This window comes from Fulvia fulva, chromosome 7, assembly GCF_020509005.1.
Source record: "Fulvia fulva chromosome 7, complete sequence".
Taxonomy (NCBI): domain Eukaryota; kingdom Fungi; phylum Ascomycota; class Dothideomycetes; order Mycosphaerellales; family Mycosphaerellaceae; genus Fulvia; species Fulvia fulva.
In genome coordinates this window covers 2756711-2773865 of record NC_063018.1, presented here as the reverse complement: position 1 = coordinate 2773865, position 17155 = coordinate 2756711, and positions in this window count along the sequence as shown.

Below are 17155 nucleotides of genomic sequence, written 5' to 3'. Positions count from 1 at the left end.
TAGGCGGGAGAGGTTCTTCTAGTTCCATGCCTGTACGAGGGTAGTAACCTCTCGTAGTATAGAAGGGAGAGTAGCTAGTAGTCTCCGAGTCCCAGTTACGAGTAGCGAACTCCACCGCAGGGATATGCTGAGGCCAATCCTTCTAGTGGTAGTCGACGAAGCAACGAAGGACCTGCTCGAGGATAGCGTTCGTAATTTCGGTCTGGCCGTCGGTCTGTAGCTAAAAACTGGTCGAGAGGTTATGCTTGATGCCTAGGATAGCACACAGACGCTTCCAGAAGTGCGAGATGAACTGGGTGCCTCTGTCAGAGGTGATGCTATCCGGGAGGCCTTGAAAGCGCCAGACGAATTCGTAGAACAAGCGAGCAGTCTCCTTTGCGGTCATGCTCTAGCACGGGATCATGTACCGGTCCTTGGAGTGACGGTCCACGATCACTAGAAGGGCCTTTGCTTTCACGCCGCTGAAGGTCTTGCCGTGAGGAAGATCGGTGATAAAGTCTATAGTGATGTGCTTCTACGGACGATCAGGAGCCGGGAGAGGGTGCAAGAGACCGTGGGGACGGTGGCGGTTAGCTTTGGCTCTTCGGCAAGCAGCGCAGTTCAGCACGTAGCGGCGGACGTCCTTCCAGGAATGCGGCCACTAGTAATACCTAGCGAGGAGCTTGTGGGTCTTAGCTACGCCTAGGTGACCCCTAGAGGCGGAGTCGTGGATGATTTGAAGAATCTCAGCTCGGATATTAGAGCCTTCGGGCTGCGGTACGTAAAGCTTCTTACGGAAGTAGACGACACCTTCCTAGAGCTCGCACTCGGACAGCGAGAAGCCCGGGAATGTCCTCGCGCCAGATTCAAGGGCCTGAACTAACTCTTGGGCGTCTATGTCGGCATCGTACGCTGTTCGTACTCGTGCTATGATGCCTTCGGGCTGCTCCTTATTATCAAACCCCTCAAAGTCTGATTCGGATGAGCCGTCGGTCGTTACTAAGCCCTCTTCATCGTCGTTCAAGTCCTCAGCGTCCGAGGCGTATTCTTCAGGCTCGGATTCATCGTCACTCTCGTCAAGGTAGGCAGGAGCGAGCACGAGAGTAGCAAAGGAAGCGGCGAGCGTAGGCTGGCCATTCGATAGGTACTCTCGAAGCTCGGAAGAGAGGTTGTGCTCTTTGATGACTTGTTGCCCTGCGATTTGCCGGCCCCCTCTTCGATCAACTGGAGAGTCACTAGGGCGGCGGGTAAGGGCGTCGGCCATCGAGTTGGCCTTGCCGGGCGTGTACGAGATCACGAAGTTGAACCGGGAGAGGAACTCGCTCCAGCGGGCCTAGCGACGATTGAGCAGCTTGCTCTTCATAAAGTAGACGAGGTTCTTATAGTCGGAGCTTACTTGGACGGGCATAGCAGAGCCTTCGAGCTCGGGGCGCCACTCTTCGAAAGCTTTGACGATGGCGAGAAGCTCCTTGTCGTAGATCTCGTAGTTACACTCCGTAGCGGTCATCTTCTTGGAGAGGAAGGCGACAGGTAACCAGGGGGATTCAGGCGAGCGGCGTTATAGCAGGACACCGCCCACCACGCCGTCGGATGCGTCGGTCTCTACACGGGTCTCCAGTTCGAAATCGAAGTGCCGTAGAAGCGGGTTCTTAACAAACTTCGCTTTGAGCAAGTCAAAAGCCTCCTAGCATTCGTCGGTCCAGGCGAACTTCTTACCCTTACGCGTGAGCTTCGTCAAAGGGCGTACCACGCCCGAAAATGCGTAGATGAAGCGGCGGTAGAAGTTGGCAAAGCCTAGGAAACCCTAGACCTCTTTGACGTTCGTAGGAGCATCCTATTCGACGATAGCGTCGATCTTCTCTTGGTCCATCTTGATGCCGTCTGCGGTAATGATCAAACCAAGGAACTTGACTTCGGTCTTCTCAAACTCGCACTTGTCGATGTCGAGCTACAAGCCGGCGTCTGCGAGCTTCTGAAGGACCTTACAGACGTGCTCGCGGTGCTCCTCCTTAGTCTCGCTGTAGACTAGGATGTCGTCGATGTAGGCAGTGCAGAACTGATCGAGGAACTCCTAAAGGATGTCGTTAATGAAGTTCTAGAAGGTACTAGGCCCGTTACAAACGCCGAAGGGCATAACGAGCGACTCGAACAGCCCGTAGCGAGTACGGAAGGCTATAAGATACTCGTGTCCTTCTGCCATTCGTAACTTGTTGAACGTAGCGATGACATCGAGCTTGGTGAAGTACTTGGCCTTAGAGAGGCGCTCGAGCGTCTCCTGAATTAACGGTATTGGGTAGCGGTTCTTCTTTATAACAGCGTTCAAGCCTCGGTAGTCTACGTAGAAGCGTAGACCACCGCCGGGCTTCTTGACGAACATGACGGGACTGCTAGCGCTGGAACGGCTCGCTCGAATGAACCCCTTCTTTAGGTTCTCTTCGAGGTATCTCTTAAGGACGATAAGCTCTTCTCGGGACATAGAATATAACGGTCCGAACGGTGTCTCTACACCTTCTTCTAGCTCAATCTTATAGTCGTGAGGGCGATGAGGAGGCAGCTCGTCTACGGCTTTAGCATCGAATACGTAGAGGATGTGGTGTGCCCAAGGAGGGACCTTCGTAGCAGGGTCGGTAGGTGTACGCTTCTTGTCGAGCTTCTCGAGGGCGATGTCGATATCGCGGAGAGAGGCGGCGAAGACTTGAGCTTTAGGCTGCTTAGCAGCAGTAGTGAAGGCAGCGGCGTTCACCTAGAAGATCTTGGTATACTTAGGACCGCGCTGAGGCGGCGGAGAAGGCGGAGGTGCCGGAGGAACTTCTAGAGGGAAGCTGATAGTAAGGGAAGTCCAGTCGATGATAGGTCGGTGTCGTCTGAACTAGGGGAGGCCGAGGATAAACTTCTGATACGGTAGGGACGTAAGGAAGCTAGTGATCGACATACGCTTGCCTCCGAGGGTGATTGACGTGTGTACAACATGAGTAATCTTACCAGTAGTAGTCTCCGTACCGTCAAAGAGTTCAAGGGTGCGAGGGTACTTCAGTTCCTAGGGTTCGAGGTTGAGAGAGGTCGCGAGTTTATAGTCTATAAAAGACTCGCCTAGTACGCTAGTGTCTATGAGAGTGAGATTGGAAGAAGAGAGTTTCTTTGAGCCGATATTTACATTCGTGACGAACGGTTTGTAAGCGTGGTCCTTGCCCGTCTCGTCGTATAGGTCTAGCTATACTGTATTGATCCTCAACTTCTTTCCTCTCTTCACTTTCGGTAAACGTTGTTCTTAGTCTTCATCGCGTCGATGAGGAAGACCTAGGCTTTTTCCTGCTTAGCGGGAGCAGTAGGAGCAGGCTCGATAGCGCCGATAGCGCCGCGAACCGGGTTGCGGGCGTTACGGGCAGCGAGCTACGGACAGTTGGCTACGATGTGGCCTAGACCGCCGCAGTAGGTGCAGAGTCCGGCCTGGCGACGGCGAAGCTTCTCTTCGGGAGTGAGCTTACCGTTAACGAGGCCCTGGACTCGAGGGACGGCGGCACTAGCGCTGAGATCTATAGCGTCACCTATAGAGACGGGAGGGAGAGCCGTAGGAGCGGCGGCGCCTAGTAGAGCAGCGAAGTGGCTTCCGGGACCACGAGGCTGACGACCTTAAGAACGGGAAGCGAGGAGAGAGGCGGTGTGTTTCATGTTAGAGTCGAGGCGCTGGCAGGTCTCGACGAGCTTACGGAAGCTTATAGTACCGACGTCCTTGTCCTCGAGGGCTCGAAGAAGCTCTGCTAACAAACCACGGCGGAGAGTGCTCTTCTTGGTCTCTTCGTTATAGCCGGTGAACCCGATGTCGCGGTTGAAGGCCGCGAGATACTCGGCGAAGCTCTTGTTCTTCTAGAGGAGGTTGTAGATGGCGTTCTAGGCGGTAGCTCTACGGTCTGGATCACCAAAGGCAGCACGGAGGTCCTGCATCAAGGTGAGGACGTCCGGGCAGCCGATAGTCTGCGTGGCGTTGTCGATATAGTGTTGTACCTGAGCCGCGGCGTCTCCCCGAAGGAGGGAGAAGACGTACGTGACTTTGTCCTTCTCTTACGGAAAGTGGTCGGCATTAGCCAACAGCTTGATAGTGAGCTGTGTCTCAAATGCCTCAAACTTGCTCTTGTTGCCGTCGAACTCGTCTAGGTCGTTGACCTTCTTAGAGAAGTGCTGGCGGCGGTTGTCGTCGGCGTGCGGGGCGAGGTTCTAGAAGGTGTTCACAATACCTTGAAGGTATGTTACTTAGTTGTTTGCTTGCTCGACCTGCTAGGCGGTCTCGCGGAAAGAGGAGACGGTGCGGTTGATAAGAGCGTAGGCGGTGTCGGGGTTGGCGTTTGCCTAGGCACCGAAGGCAGCGGCGTTCGAGAAGGGGATGTCAGTCTACTCACTGAAGTGGAATGGAGTGTCTTAGTTGTCGAGGTTGACACCTCTATCGGTGGCGTGGTCACCTATGAGGATGACTCGAGTGGTTGACGGTTTGTTGGTCTTTTGTGATGTCAGGGCGAGAGCCTAGCCTGTGAGATGCAAGGGTGAAAGCGAGAATATAGGTGCGAAGTGCAGATGCAAAAGGGTATAGTATGATTGCTACACAAAACAAAAGACGAAGAAAGCAAGAGAGGCCTGGGGAAGGCCAGATATTTATACGCGACCCTCGCGAGTACGTGTCCCCGCATCAACAGGGCTAACCCGTGCGAAGCCGCGCTTAGCAGCTTTGCTCAAAACCTTATTCCAACCTGCCCTACGTTCCGAGTCTTCCACGTACTTCTTCCAGGGTCCAGCGTAGTCGCGGGTGCTCGCGGGAGTGCCGTGAGTCACACAGTCACGAGCCGAAGTGAATCTGTCAAGGTTTGGTAGAGGGGTGAATTTGGAGGGCTGGGTCCCGTAGTGAATGTTGCGGGGTATATGACTCTTGGCGCTCACACACCAAGCTGGACTGTCACTTCTTGACGACTTCTGAGCACTCTGAGGCTCTTCTGTCCCCACCTTCTGTACACTCTGTGGGGAGACCATGACAGACCGAATATATCCTATTACCTAAGGGCAGCTAACCTGTCCCTTAACTTACAAAAATAGAGAACGAGACTAGGTTTATAAGAAAGAGAGCAGCACCTCTTCTAATAAGAGAGAACTACGAAACATAGTTTAAGCTAATAAGAATACACCTAGTATTAAAGCAGGTTGACTAGGTCCTCGAGGATATTATTACGGACATTCCCGCTACAACCCTAGCGATACCCTATCGGAGTCATCCCTTCCTTTAGATCAAGCGATAAGGAAGGTATCGTACAGACGGTATAATGTAACGGCCCTATATAAGATGTATATCTGTCTGTCGATAGATGACTAAGAGATAATATACGAGATCCGGTATACGAAGGAGTTGTAGGAATGGGCTAAAGCTAAATATAAGAGAAGACTTCTCGCTACTAGAAGAAGTTTGCTTTAGCAATACACTAATTTCGTGATAATAGAGGACTAGTCAATAGATGACGCCTAGTAGGAGCTTAGCTTAATTATAAGGAGGGCTATTTCAATCTCGCCTTAGTTCTAAGACATTAAGACTAAGGATAGAAAGATCTAGTAACTCTTAGTAGCTCTGCTAGACTCATTTGGCTCAATTCGCGATACAATTAATGCCTAGGTAAAACTCTTACTACAAGACATTCTTATAATCCTTAGGGAGAAGTAAGAATTAATAATTTATTAAGGGATAGCTATATTCGCTAAGAAGGGTTTCTAGGGCAAGCTTACGTGCTATCTCTACAATAGTGACCATTTTATAAGCAAGTGCCCACACCTTTCTATAGCTTAGTAGGCTATTAGGAACAAGAACAAACTAGCTAGGGTTACCTACCCTACTAAGAGACAACCGTTACTACCTCGTAGGAGGTTATTATTACTAAACCTTCGTAATATCCTTAAGGTAATAACGGACCTTACAAAGCAGATAAAGGAGAGCCGTAAGCCAAAGGCCTCCTCTAGTAAGCCTATAAGGGCCTATACGACCTAGGAAGACGTATCAGACTCTAAGATACTATTAGAAGATAATAATGTTAATGAGGTTGCCTATTCTACTATAGAAGCTAAAGGTAAGTACCCCTCGTCCGAGTAGTTACTTAACTCTTGTACATCATTATATATAACTAACTAAGATTCACTATTTAGGACACTAAAGCCTCTTTAAAAGAGGAAGTGGATCAAGGTTAGGGGTGGCTATCTACAAGCTATATATATAGGAAGTGTAGTAATAGGTAGTCCTTCTAGAAAGCAAATTGTCTTAGAAAATGTCCTGTTTGTTCCTAGCCTTAGAGTTAGTCTTGTTTCGTAGAATCAGTTTAGCTAACAGTTTGCTATCTAACTACCTAGTTTTACCCTAAAATCCTTGTCTAGTAAACCCGTTGTCTAGACCAAACTTCGAGGAGGAGTACCGTTTATCTACTCGATCTCGGAAATTCTTAAGCTATAGTATACTAGTATACTCTCTTAAGAACGTGACGGTACCGCTATAGCTAATAATAAGTCCGAAGATCAGTAGGAGCTATAGTATAGAAGATGTGCACACCTTGGCAAGGGACTGCTAAGAAACCTTTATAGAGTTATTAATAAGAAAGATTCTATTCCTATTCCTTCTAAACACTAGAATTGTAAGGTCTGCTCTCTTATAAACATAAGGAAGTTCAAAGGACCTGCTATAGAGAGAAAAGGGGAGAGGCTGGCCCTTATCTCTATTGACATCTATAGGCCTTTTTAGGGCGTAGTCTCTAGGCTAGGATATAAATATTAGCTTAAGATTATAGACAACTTCTCTAGGAAGAAGTGGGTGATCCCTTTAAAGGCTAGGAGCGACGCTCCTACAGCCCTACGGGATTAGAAGGTCTAGGCAGAACGGTAGTTAAGGTGCTTTCTGTCTACGATCCGTAGTAATAGTATAAAGGAAATTCTCGCCTTACTAAAAGAGTAGGAGAAGGAGTTTAGTACTTAGATAGACACAACTAATGCCTATAACTCTCTTTAGAATAGACCTATAGAAAGGTCAATTCAAGCCTCTAAGAACACAGTCCGGGCTATACTTAAAGACTCTAGTATACTAGTTAAGTTCTAGCCAGAAGCTTTGTAAGTATAGACTATAATTAGAAACAGACTGCCTAATAGTCCGATCATTAATAGTATTACTCTTTTACTAGAAGAAGCCTTTACTAGCTAAGTACCGTTAGTCGACCATTTCCGCGTCTAGGGATACAAAGCTATAGTCTATATAGACCTAAGAGCCTAACCTTAAGGCTTAAGGAGAGACAAGTTACTAAACCGAGGAAAAGAAGCCGTGTTTATAGGCTACTTAGAAAACACTACAAAATAATAGCTATTCTAGGATCCCGATATAAAAGCTATAAAAGCGTATAGTCACGTCGACTAGTTTAAGAATAAGAAGGGGGGGAGATATAGATCTTAGTATCACCTTCACTAACTAGCCGAGTCGAGCGCTATAGCGCAATCCTATTAGGAGGAAGCCCTTTAGGGCGAAATTTTCCGATAGGGGATTATTAGAGACACCGTTACGAAGGCTAGGAGAAAATATTAAGGCGGTTTTAACACTGTCGAAGGCCGATAACGGTAGATCTATACAGAACCTACCCGAGTTATTAACACTATAGCAACCGCTATCTATACAACTTCCCCCTCCCCTAAAGGATATTAGGGAATACTAGAAGTTTAGAGATCAGGGTACTCTAATAAAAGAAAAAGAAGATGTCTTTTAGTTCGACCTATCTAAACACCTAGCGCCACCTCAGGTTGTAGGTAATAAGAGGTTAAGGGGGGACGGAGATAATAACTCTAAAGAGTATAAGGCTAAACACTATAAGGCTCTTATCGCCTAGATGTTCTATCTAGACCCTATAATAAGCTAGGTAGAGGAGATTCTAAACGACGTAGAAGAATATACATTTGCTACTGTTAGGTAGGCTATAGCCTTTTAGTAGGAAGTGCCAATCCTAAAGTCCTATAAGGTAGCCGTAGGAGACCCCGAATAGGGATATATATAGAGAGAGGCAATCGAGAACGAACTTATTACCTTAGTAAGTAACAACACCTAGGAAGTAGTTGTACCGCTAAAGGGTACGAATCTAATTACTTCTAGGTAGGTCTTTGATGTGAAAAGAATGATTAGTAGAGCTATTAAGAAGTTCAAGGCAAGACTAGTTATAAGAGGGTTTTTATAGAAATATAGGGTTGACTTCGAAGAGACCTTTATACCTACTGTTAGACATAATACTCTCCGAGTATTTATGGCAGTAGTATATAAGATAGATCTCGAGATGTACCTAGTAGATGTGAATAATGCTTTTACCTAAAGTAGCCTCCTTAAAGACATCTATATAATCCCACCCCTAGGAGTTAAAGCACCTCTAAACATAGTGTTTAAGGTCCTACGAAGCCTTTATAGGCTTAAGCAAGTAGCTAGAGACTAGAATAAGCTCTATATTACGAAGCTAGAGAAGATTAGATTGACCTAATCCTAGGTAGATCTATACCTACTTATCTATACGGATAGAGACCTTATAGTCCTTACCTATATAGATAACATACCTGTTATAGCTCCGAAGCTATTAGATGTTTAGTAGTTCAAGGCTGAGCTTGGAAAAGTGTTTAAGATTAAAGATCTTAGTAAACCTACAAAGATCCTTAGAATAAGAATTATAAGAGATAGGTCCTAAGGCACTTTAAAGCTTAATCAAGGACACTATGTCTACGCTAACTTAGCTAAGATGAACATAGCTAGAGAGAAGGCTACGCCAACTTACTTACCTATAGAGAGCTACGAGCACTTAGTACCTACGGCACCTATAGATAAGAGGTGTAACAAACAGGATTACTAGAGCTATAACAGTACCTAGATATGGCTAATAACAATAATAAGGCTAGACTTAGTATTCCCCCTTAGAAGAATTAGCTTATATATTGCTAATCCCTCGTAGTAGTATATAAAGGCTTTGAAGAAGCTCTCCCGATACCTACGGTCGTACCTAGACCTAGGTCTTATATATAGAAAGGGAGGGGGCAATCTCTAGGGATACTCGGACTCTGACTACGCTATAGACAAAGTGGATAGAGTCTCAATTCTAGGATACGTATAGTTCCTTTATAGGTCACCTATGTCCTAGATAAGTAGGAAGCAGAAGTCTATTATAACATCAATAATAGAAGCTAAGTTTATAGCTATAAACGTAGCCGTAAAGCAGTCACAATTTCTTACTACTATCCTTAGGGAAATGGGGTGCCTAGAACTAGTGGGAAAGAGCTCTTTCTAGCCGAGTGTAAAAGCAAGCAAGGGCACTATTAACGAGCTAAGGCTAGTCAAGCTTATAGGTAACAACTAAGCCGCTTTAACACTTGTTAAAGATGCCTATATATATAAAAGGTCAAAGCATATTAATGTTATATATAACTATGTTAGACATCTCTAGTAGTAGAAGAAGATTGTAGTAGACTACTACTATATAAAGGACATAGCTACTGATAGGTTAATAAAGCCCCTTAATAGCTAGTAGTTCTAAAACTTTATAAGGCAGCTCTAGCTTACGTAAAGGGATTGTAGGAGACTATATGGCCTAAGTAGAAGTGTTAAGAACATACAGGCCGTAGGATAAGTATATAGGTGTAGGTGTGTTATATAACTAGATCACATGACTAGGGTTTACTAGCCTATAGGCTAGTAAATATCCGGACACCTAGTATCTACCTATACTAACACCGGCGATACTGTATATGAATATACGCTATCCTATTAGGTCCTTCTTCGTCTTTCGTATAATCCGCCGTCTTCTACTACTACGTAACTCGTACCTATTTAATAGATACCTTTATACCTTAAGATTCCGACTTCGAGTCGACCTTAACCTTAATTTTACTAAAATATACTAATAATACTACCGGGTATATACTCAAACCCCCCCTTATTAACTACTAAAATATAGACGACTAACTACCCTAGTAAGTAGGAGCGCGCCTAGTAACCCTAGAATAGCTTATACGTAGGTATATATACTTGCCGGTCCGCGGGCCGTAAAATAGATAACGTGCTTTACTACCGAGCGGGCTATACTACCGAGCGGGCTACTTTTACTAAGAACTATACTACTTCTACTTTAATTGCGATAGTATCTTAATACGACGATATCCTATAGAATCGTTACTAGGAGGACAATTCCTCTTTAGATTCTTCGCTATCTAGCGAGTCTACTTAATAGGTACGTACGTTATACCCCGACTTACTATATCGCTTATAGCGTCGTAGCCTTAGTACTAGCCGAACACTATCTAGCGACTCTCTACTTACTTCCTACCTCCTAGTATCCTCTAGAGGTATTAATTACGACGCCTTATCGAAGGTTAGAGACCCTCTCGACTAAATATACTTGCGCTTTCGTGCTTTCCGCTATATAAGGGCCTTGTTAGACTTACGTAGCTTACTAATCTCGCTTCGTATAAGAGCTATCTAATACGCTATCTCTCTACTCCCTCTCTATTGCCCTATTAAACGACCTTCCTCTTTCTACTACGCCTTTCTAAACCCGTAACGACGCTCTAAGACGTAATAACACCTATTATAAACCCTATCTCGTCGAAGTTATAGGTGTCCTAGTTAAGAATACTATACTTCTCCTTTATATTACGTATAAGTAAGAACTACTTCTCGATAACGTCTAGATCTTCTATTAGGGCTCGCTAACGATCGTATCTACGTGTTATACGAACCTTTAGCTCACGATGCCGCCTAATGAACCTGTCTGTCTAATTAAGACTAGGGGCTTAAGACCCTTCTCTTATAGTAATAAATCGGCTATTGCTCGTATACTAGCCTTTAATAGCGGGAAATCTCTAAGATCTAGCTCGAGTATATACTCAAGTATCACCCTCTCTTCTAGCTCTATAAGCTTCTTCGAATTGGGCTCGTAGTCACCCCGAGGAGGTCGTCTATTCAATCGATACCCTAGTGTAGTTCGAGACGCGTCGTATACCTTTATAGCAAGTCGATTCGTGATTGTCGCGTCGCGTTTCGTAGCCTAGACAGCGAAGGTCAGTTTGGCCTCGTTTGAAGACAATATACGCTATAATAGTGGTTATATAGCTATATCTGTAGAAGTGGTACAGTTCTTAGCAAAAGTGGCCCGCTCGGTAGTATGGCCCGCTCGGTAGTAAAGCACGTTATAGTAATCCTAAAAGATAATAAATCTGAAATTTTTAGATTCCCGTATTTTCGCCTTATAGAGAGATTCTTCGTAAATCCTACCTTCCTACTAAGGTCGCCTCCTAACTATATATATCTTAGTAGTACCCCTATATACCCCCGCTACGTAACTAACCGTTAAAGGTTAACGAGATTCGACGCGTAAATTCTAGGGTCTAAAGGGGCCCTTAGCTCGTTAATACTACTCGTCTATACCCGGCGGGCTCTCCCTACTTTTCTTACTACCGTAGTATACTTCGGCGTCTAGTATAGTTTAGACTATATCGTTAGTTAGGTAAGCGGAACGTAAAGTAAGGTCGCTCTTCTTATTTCGTCTATTAACCCCTAGACTACCTCGTCTATCTCGTCTTGACTATGATATTACTACTACGCGATCTAGACTAGCCTCTCGGAGTCGTCGAGGTATACCTAGATATTAGCCTAGTAGGCCTTTCCCTAGTTTAGCTTAGGGGTTCTCGCTAGTATATATTATATCTATATCGTAATAGAGGTCCTAACTAGTATATAGTCTAACGACGCCTCGAGTTTATATTCAATCCTATAGTAGGTTACCTTATAGTAGTAGCTATCTAAGATCTAGGAGAGGTCGATCGTACCTTAGAGTCCTCCTCTCTTCTAGGTACCTAGGTCCTTCGGAGTATTAAGGGCAATTATATTGCTCGCTATTAAGTCGATTACTTCGTCGGCTATAGGGTAACGCTATATAAGGCTTTCCTAGGAAGGGTAGTATATATTAAAGTCTCCTACTACAATATAGCACCCTTGTCTCTTAAGCGTACTATCTAGGTATCTATAGACCCTAAGGTCGCGGCTAGACCTCGAGGCTAGCGGTTATATATATAGGTTGTATATCTAAGTACTACCTACGTAGAGAGAGGTAATGTCTCCCCCGCCTTCTTCGTCTACGTAGTATATTACCTCCTAGTCGGATTCTAGTATGTCCTTACTAATATAGAAGTACGTACGGGGTCTACCGTCGCTTCGTAGGTATATCGTATAGCCTAGTAACTTATAGGTCGTTAGTCTCTTATAGTACGGGTTAATCTATAGCTCCTAGATTACTAGGACATAGTAGACGTACGGGTCCGCCTCGTATAGGAAATAGTTCTAGACTATATTATTACTATAGTCAACGTTATACTAGATAATACTAAGCGTATCGAGGCTAGTTATCGTTATCGACAATTATTTCCTCTATAATATCCTATATCCTACTACCTAGCGCGTTCTAGTCTACGCCTATTAGCTATATACTAAAGGGGAGCCGGGTGTTATAGTCTCCCTATAGAGTGTATAGAAGGTAGGGACCGAAGAGCCTCAGAGTGCTCAGAAGTCGTCAAGAAGTGACAGTCCAGCTTGGTGTATGAGCGCCAAGAATCATATGCCCCGCAACATTCACTACGGGACCTAGCCCTCCAAATTCACTACTCTACTAAACCTTAATAGATTCACTTCGGCTCGTAACTATATAACTTACGGCACTCCCGCGAGTACCCGCGACTACGCTAGACCCTAGAAGAAGTACGTAGAAGACTCGGAACGTAGGGCAGGTTAGAATAAGGTTTTAAGTAAAGCTACTAAGCGCGGCTTCGTACGGGTTAGCCCTATTAATACGGGGACACGTACTCGCGAGGGTCGCGTATAAGTATCTAGCCTTCCCTAGGCCTCTCTTACTTTCTTCGTCTTTCGTTTTATATAGTAATTATACTATACCCTTTATATCTATACTTCGTACCTATATTCTCGCTTTTACTCTTCTATCTTATAGGCTAGGCTCTCGCCCTAATATTACGAAAGACTAACAAACCGTTAACTACTCGAGTCATCCTTATAGGTGACTACGCTACCGATAGAGGTGTTAACCTCGATAACTAAGACACTCTATTCTACTTTAGTAAGTAGGCTAATATCCCCTTCTCGAACGCCGCTACCTTTAGTACCTAGGTAAACGCTAACCCCGACACCGCCTACGCTCTTATTAACCGTACCGTCTCCTCTTTCCGCGAGACCGCCTAGTAGGTCGAGCAAGTAAACAACTAAGTAATATACCTTTAAGGTATTATAAATACCTTCTAGAACCTCGTACCGTACGCCGACGATAACCGCCGCTAGTACTTCTCTAAGAAGGTTAACGACCTAGACGAGTTCGACGGTAAGAAGAGTAAGTTCGAGGCATTCAAGATATAGCTTACTATTAAGCTATTAGCTAATGCCGACCACTTTTCGTAAGAGAAGGACAAGGTTACGTACGTCTTCTCTCTCCTTCGGGGAGACGCCGCGGCTTAGGTATAATACTATATCGATAACGCTACGTAGACTATCGGCTACCCGGACGTCCTTACCTTAATATAGGACCTCCGTACTGCCTTTAGTAATCTAGACCGTAGAGCTACCGCCTAGAACGCTATCTATAACCTCCTCTAGAAGAATAAGAGCTTCGCCGAGTACCTCGCGGCCTTTAACCGTAATATCGGGTTTACCGGCTATAACGAAGAGACTAAGAAGAGTACTCTCCGCCGTAGCTTATTAGTAGAGCTTCTTTAAGCCCTCGAGGATAAGGACGTCGGTACTATAAGCTTCCGTAAGCTCGTCGAGACCTACTAGCGCCTCGACTCTAATATAAAATATACTGCCTCTCTCCTCGCTTCCCGTTCTTAAGGTCGTTAGCCTCGTAGTCCCGGAAGCTACTTCGCTACTCTACTAGGCGCCGCCGCTCCTACGGCTCTCCCTCCCGTCTCTATAGGTAATACTATAGATCTTAGCGCTAGTACCGCCGTCCCTCGAGTCTAGGGCCTCGTTAACGGTAAGCTTACTCCCGAAGAGAAGCTTCGCCGTCGCTAGGCCGGACTCTATACCTACTACGGCGGTCTAGGCTATATCGTAGCTAACTGTCCGTAGCTCGCTACCCGTAACGCCCGTAACCCGGTTCGCGGCGCTATCGGCGCTATCGAGCCTACTCCTACTACTCCCGCTAAGTAGGAAAAAGCCTAGGTCTTCCTTATCGACGCGGTAAAGACTAAGAATAACGTTTACCGAAAGTAAAGAGAGGAAGGAAGTTTAGGATCAATATAGTATAGCTAGACCTATACGACGAGACGGGTAAGGACTACGCTTATAAACCGTTCGTTACGAATATAAATATCGGCTTAAAGAAACTCTCTTCTTCTAATCTTACTCTTATAGATACTAGCGTACTAGGCGAGTCTTTTATAGACTATAAACTCGCGACCTCTCTTAACCTCGAACCCTAGGAACTAAAGTACTCTCGTACCCTTAAACTCTTTAACGGTACGGAGACTACTACTAGTAAGAGCACTTATATTATATATACGTTAATCACTCTCGGAGGTAAGCGTATGTCGATTACTAGCTTCCTTACGTCCCTACCGTATTAGAAGTTTATCCTCGGCCTCCCCTAGTTTAGACGACACCGACCTATTATCGACTAGACTTCCCTTACTATTAGCTTCCCTCTAGAAGCTCCTCCGGTACCTCCGCCTTCTCCGCCGCCTTAGCGCGGTCCTAAGTATACTAAGATCTTCTAGGTAAACGCCGCTACCTTTACTACTACTACTAAGTAGCCTAAAGCTTAAGTCTTCGCCGCCTCTCTCCGCGATATCGACATCGCCCTCGAGAAGCTCGATAAGAAGCGTACACCTACCGACCCTACTACGAAGGTCCCTTCTTAGGTATACTATATCCTCTACGTATTCGATACTAAAGCCGTAGACAAGCTACCTCCTTATCGCCCTTACGACTATAAGATTAAGCTAGAAGAAGGTATAGAGATACCGTTCGGACTGCTATATTCTATATCCCGAGAAGAGCTTATCGTCCTTAAGAGATACCTCGAAGAGAACCTAAAGAAGGGGTTTATTCGAGCGAGCCGTTCTAGCGCTAGTAGTCCCGTTATATTCGTTAAGAAACCCGGCGGTAGCCTACGCTTCTACGTAGACTACCGAAGCTTAAACGCTATTATAAAGAAGAACCGCTACCTAATACCGTTGATTTAGGAGACGCTCGAACGCCTCTCTAAGGCTAAGTACTTTACTAAGCTCGATGTTATCGCTACGTTTAATAAGTTACGAATAGTAGAAGGATACGAGTATCTTATAGCCTTCTGTACTCGCTACGGGCTATTCGAGTCGCTCGTTATACCCTTCGGCGTTTATAACGGGCCTAGTACCTTCTAGAACTTTATTAACGACATCCTTTAGGAGTTCCTTAATCAGTTCTATACTACCTATATCGACAATATCCTAGTCTATAGCGAGACTAAGGAGGAGCACCGCGAGTACGTCTATAAGGTCCTTTAGAAGCTCGTAGACGCCGGCTTATAGCTCGATATCGACAAGTACGAGTTTAAGAAGACCGAAGTCAAGTTCCTTAGTTTGATTATTACCGTAGACGGTATTAAGATAGACTAAGAGAAGATCGACGCTATCGTCGAATAGGATACTCCTACGAACGTTAAGGAGGTCTAGGGTTTCCTAGGCTTTACTAACTTCTACCCCCGCTTTATCTACGTATTCTCGGGCGTAGTACGCCCTTTAACGAAGCTTACGCGTAAGGGTAAGAAGTTTGCCTAGACCGACGAATACTAGGAGGCTTTTGACTTACTTAAAGCGAAGTTTATTAAGAACCCGCTTCTATAGTACTTCGATTTCGAACTAGAGACCCGTATAGAGACTAACGTATCCGACGGCGTAGTAGGCGGTGTCCTACTATAACGCCGCTCGCCTAAATCTCCCTAGTTACCTATCGCCTTCCTCTCTAAGAAGATAACCGCTACGGAGTATAACTACAAGATCTACGATAAGGAGCTTCTCGCTATCGTTAAAGCTTTTAAAGAGTAGCGCCCGAGCTCGAAGGCTCTACTATACCCGTCTAAGTAAGCTCCGACTATAAGAACCTCGTCTACTTTATAAAGAGGAAGCTACTTAATTGTCGCTAGGCCCGCTAGAGCGAGTTCCTCTCCCGGGTTAACTTTATAATCTCGTATACGCCCGGTAAGGCCAACTCGATAGCCGACGCCCTTACCCGCTACCCTAGTAACTCTCTAGTTAATCGAAGAGGAGGCTAGTAAATCGTAGAGCAATAAGTTATTAAAGAGCACAACCTCTCTTCCGAGCTTCGAGAGTACCTATCGAACGGCTAGCCTACGCTCGCCGCTTCCTTTACTACTCTCGTACTCGCTCCTACCTACCTTAACGAGAGTAATAACGAATCCGAGCCTAAAGAATACGCCTCGGACGCTAAGGACTTAAACGACGATAAAGAGGGCTTAGTAACGACCGACGGCTTATCTAAATTAGACTTTAAGGGGTTTAATAAGAAGGAGCAACCTAAAGGCATTATAGTACGAGTATAAATAGCGTACGATACCGACCTAGACGCCTAAGAGTTAGTATAGGCTCTTAAATCTAGCGCGAGGATATCCCCGGGCTTCTCGCTATCTAAGTACGAGCTCTAGGAAGGTATCGTCTACTTCCGTAAGAAGCTTTACGTACCGTAGCGCGAAGGCTCTAATATCCGAGCTAAGATCCTTTAAATCGTCTACGACTCCGCCTCTAGGGGTTACCTAGGCGTAGCTAAGACCTATAAGCTCCTCGCTAGGTATTACTAGTAGCCGTATTCCTAGAAGGACGTCCGCCGCTACGTACTAAACTACGCTACTTACCGAAGAGCTAAAGCTAACCGCTACCGCCCCTACGGTCTCTTATACCCTCTCCCGGCTCCTAATCGTCCGTAGAAGCACATTACTATAGACTTTATTACCGATCTTCCTTACGGTAAGACCTTTAGCGGCGTAAAGGTAAAGGCCCTTCTAGTAATCGTAGACCGTTACTCTAAGGACCGGTATATAATCCCGTACTAGAGTATAACCGTAAAGGAGACTACTCGCTTATTCTACGAATTCGT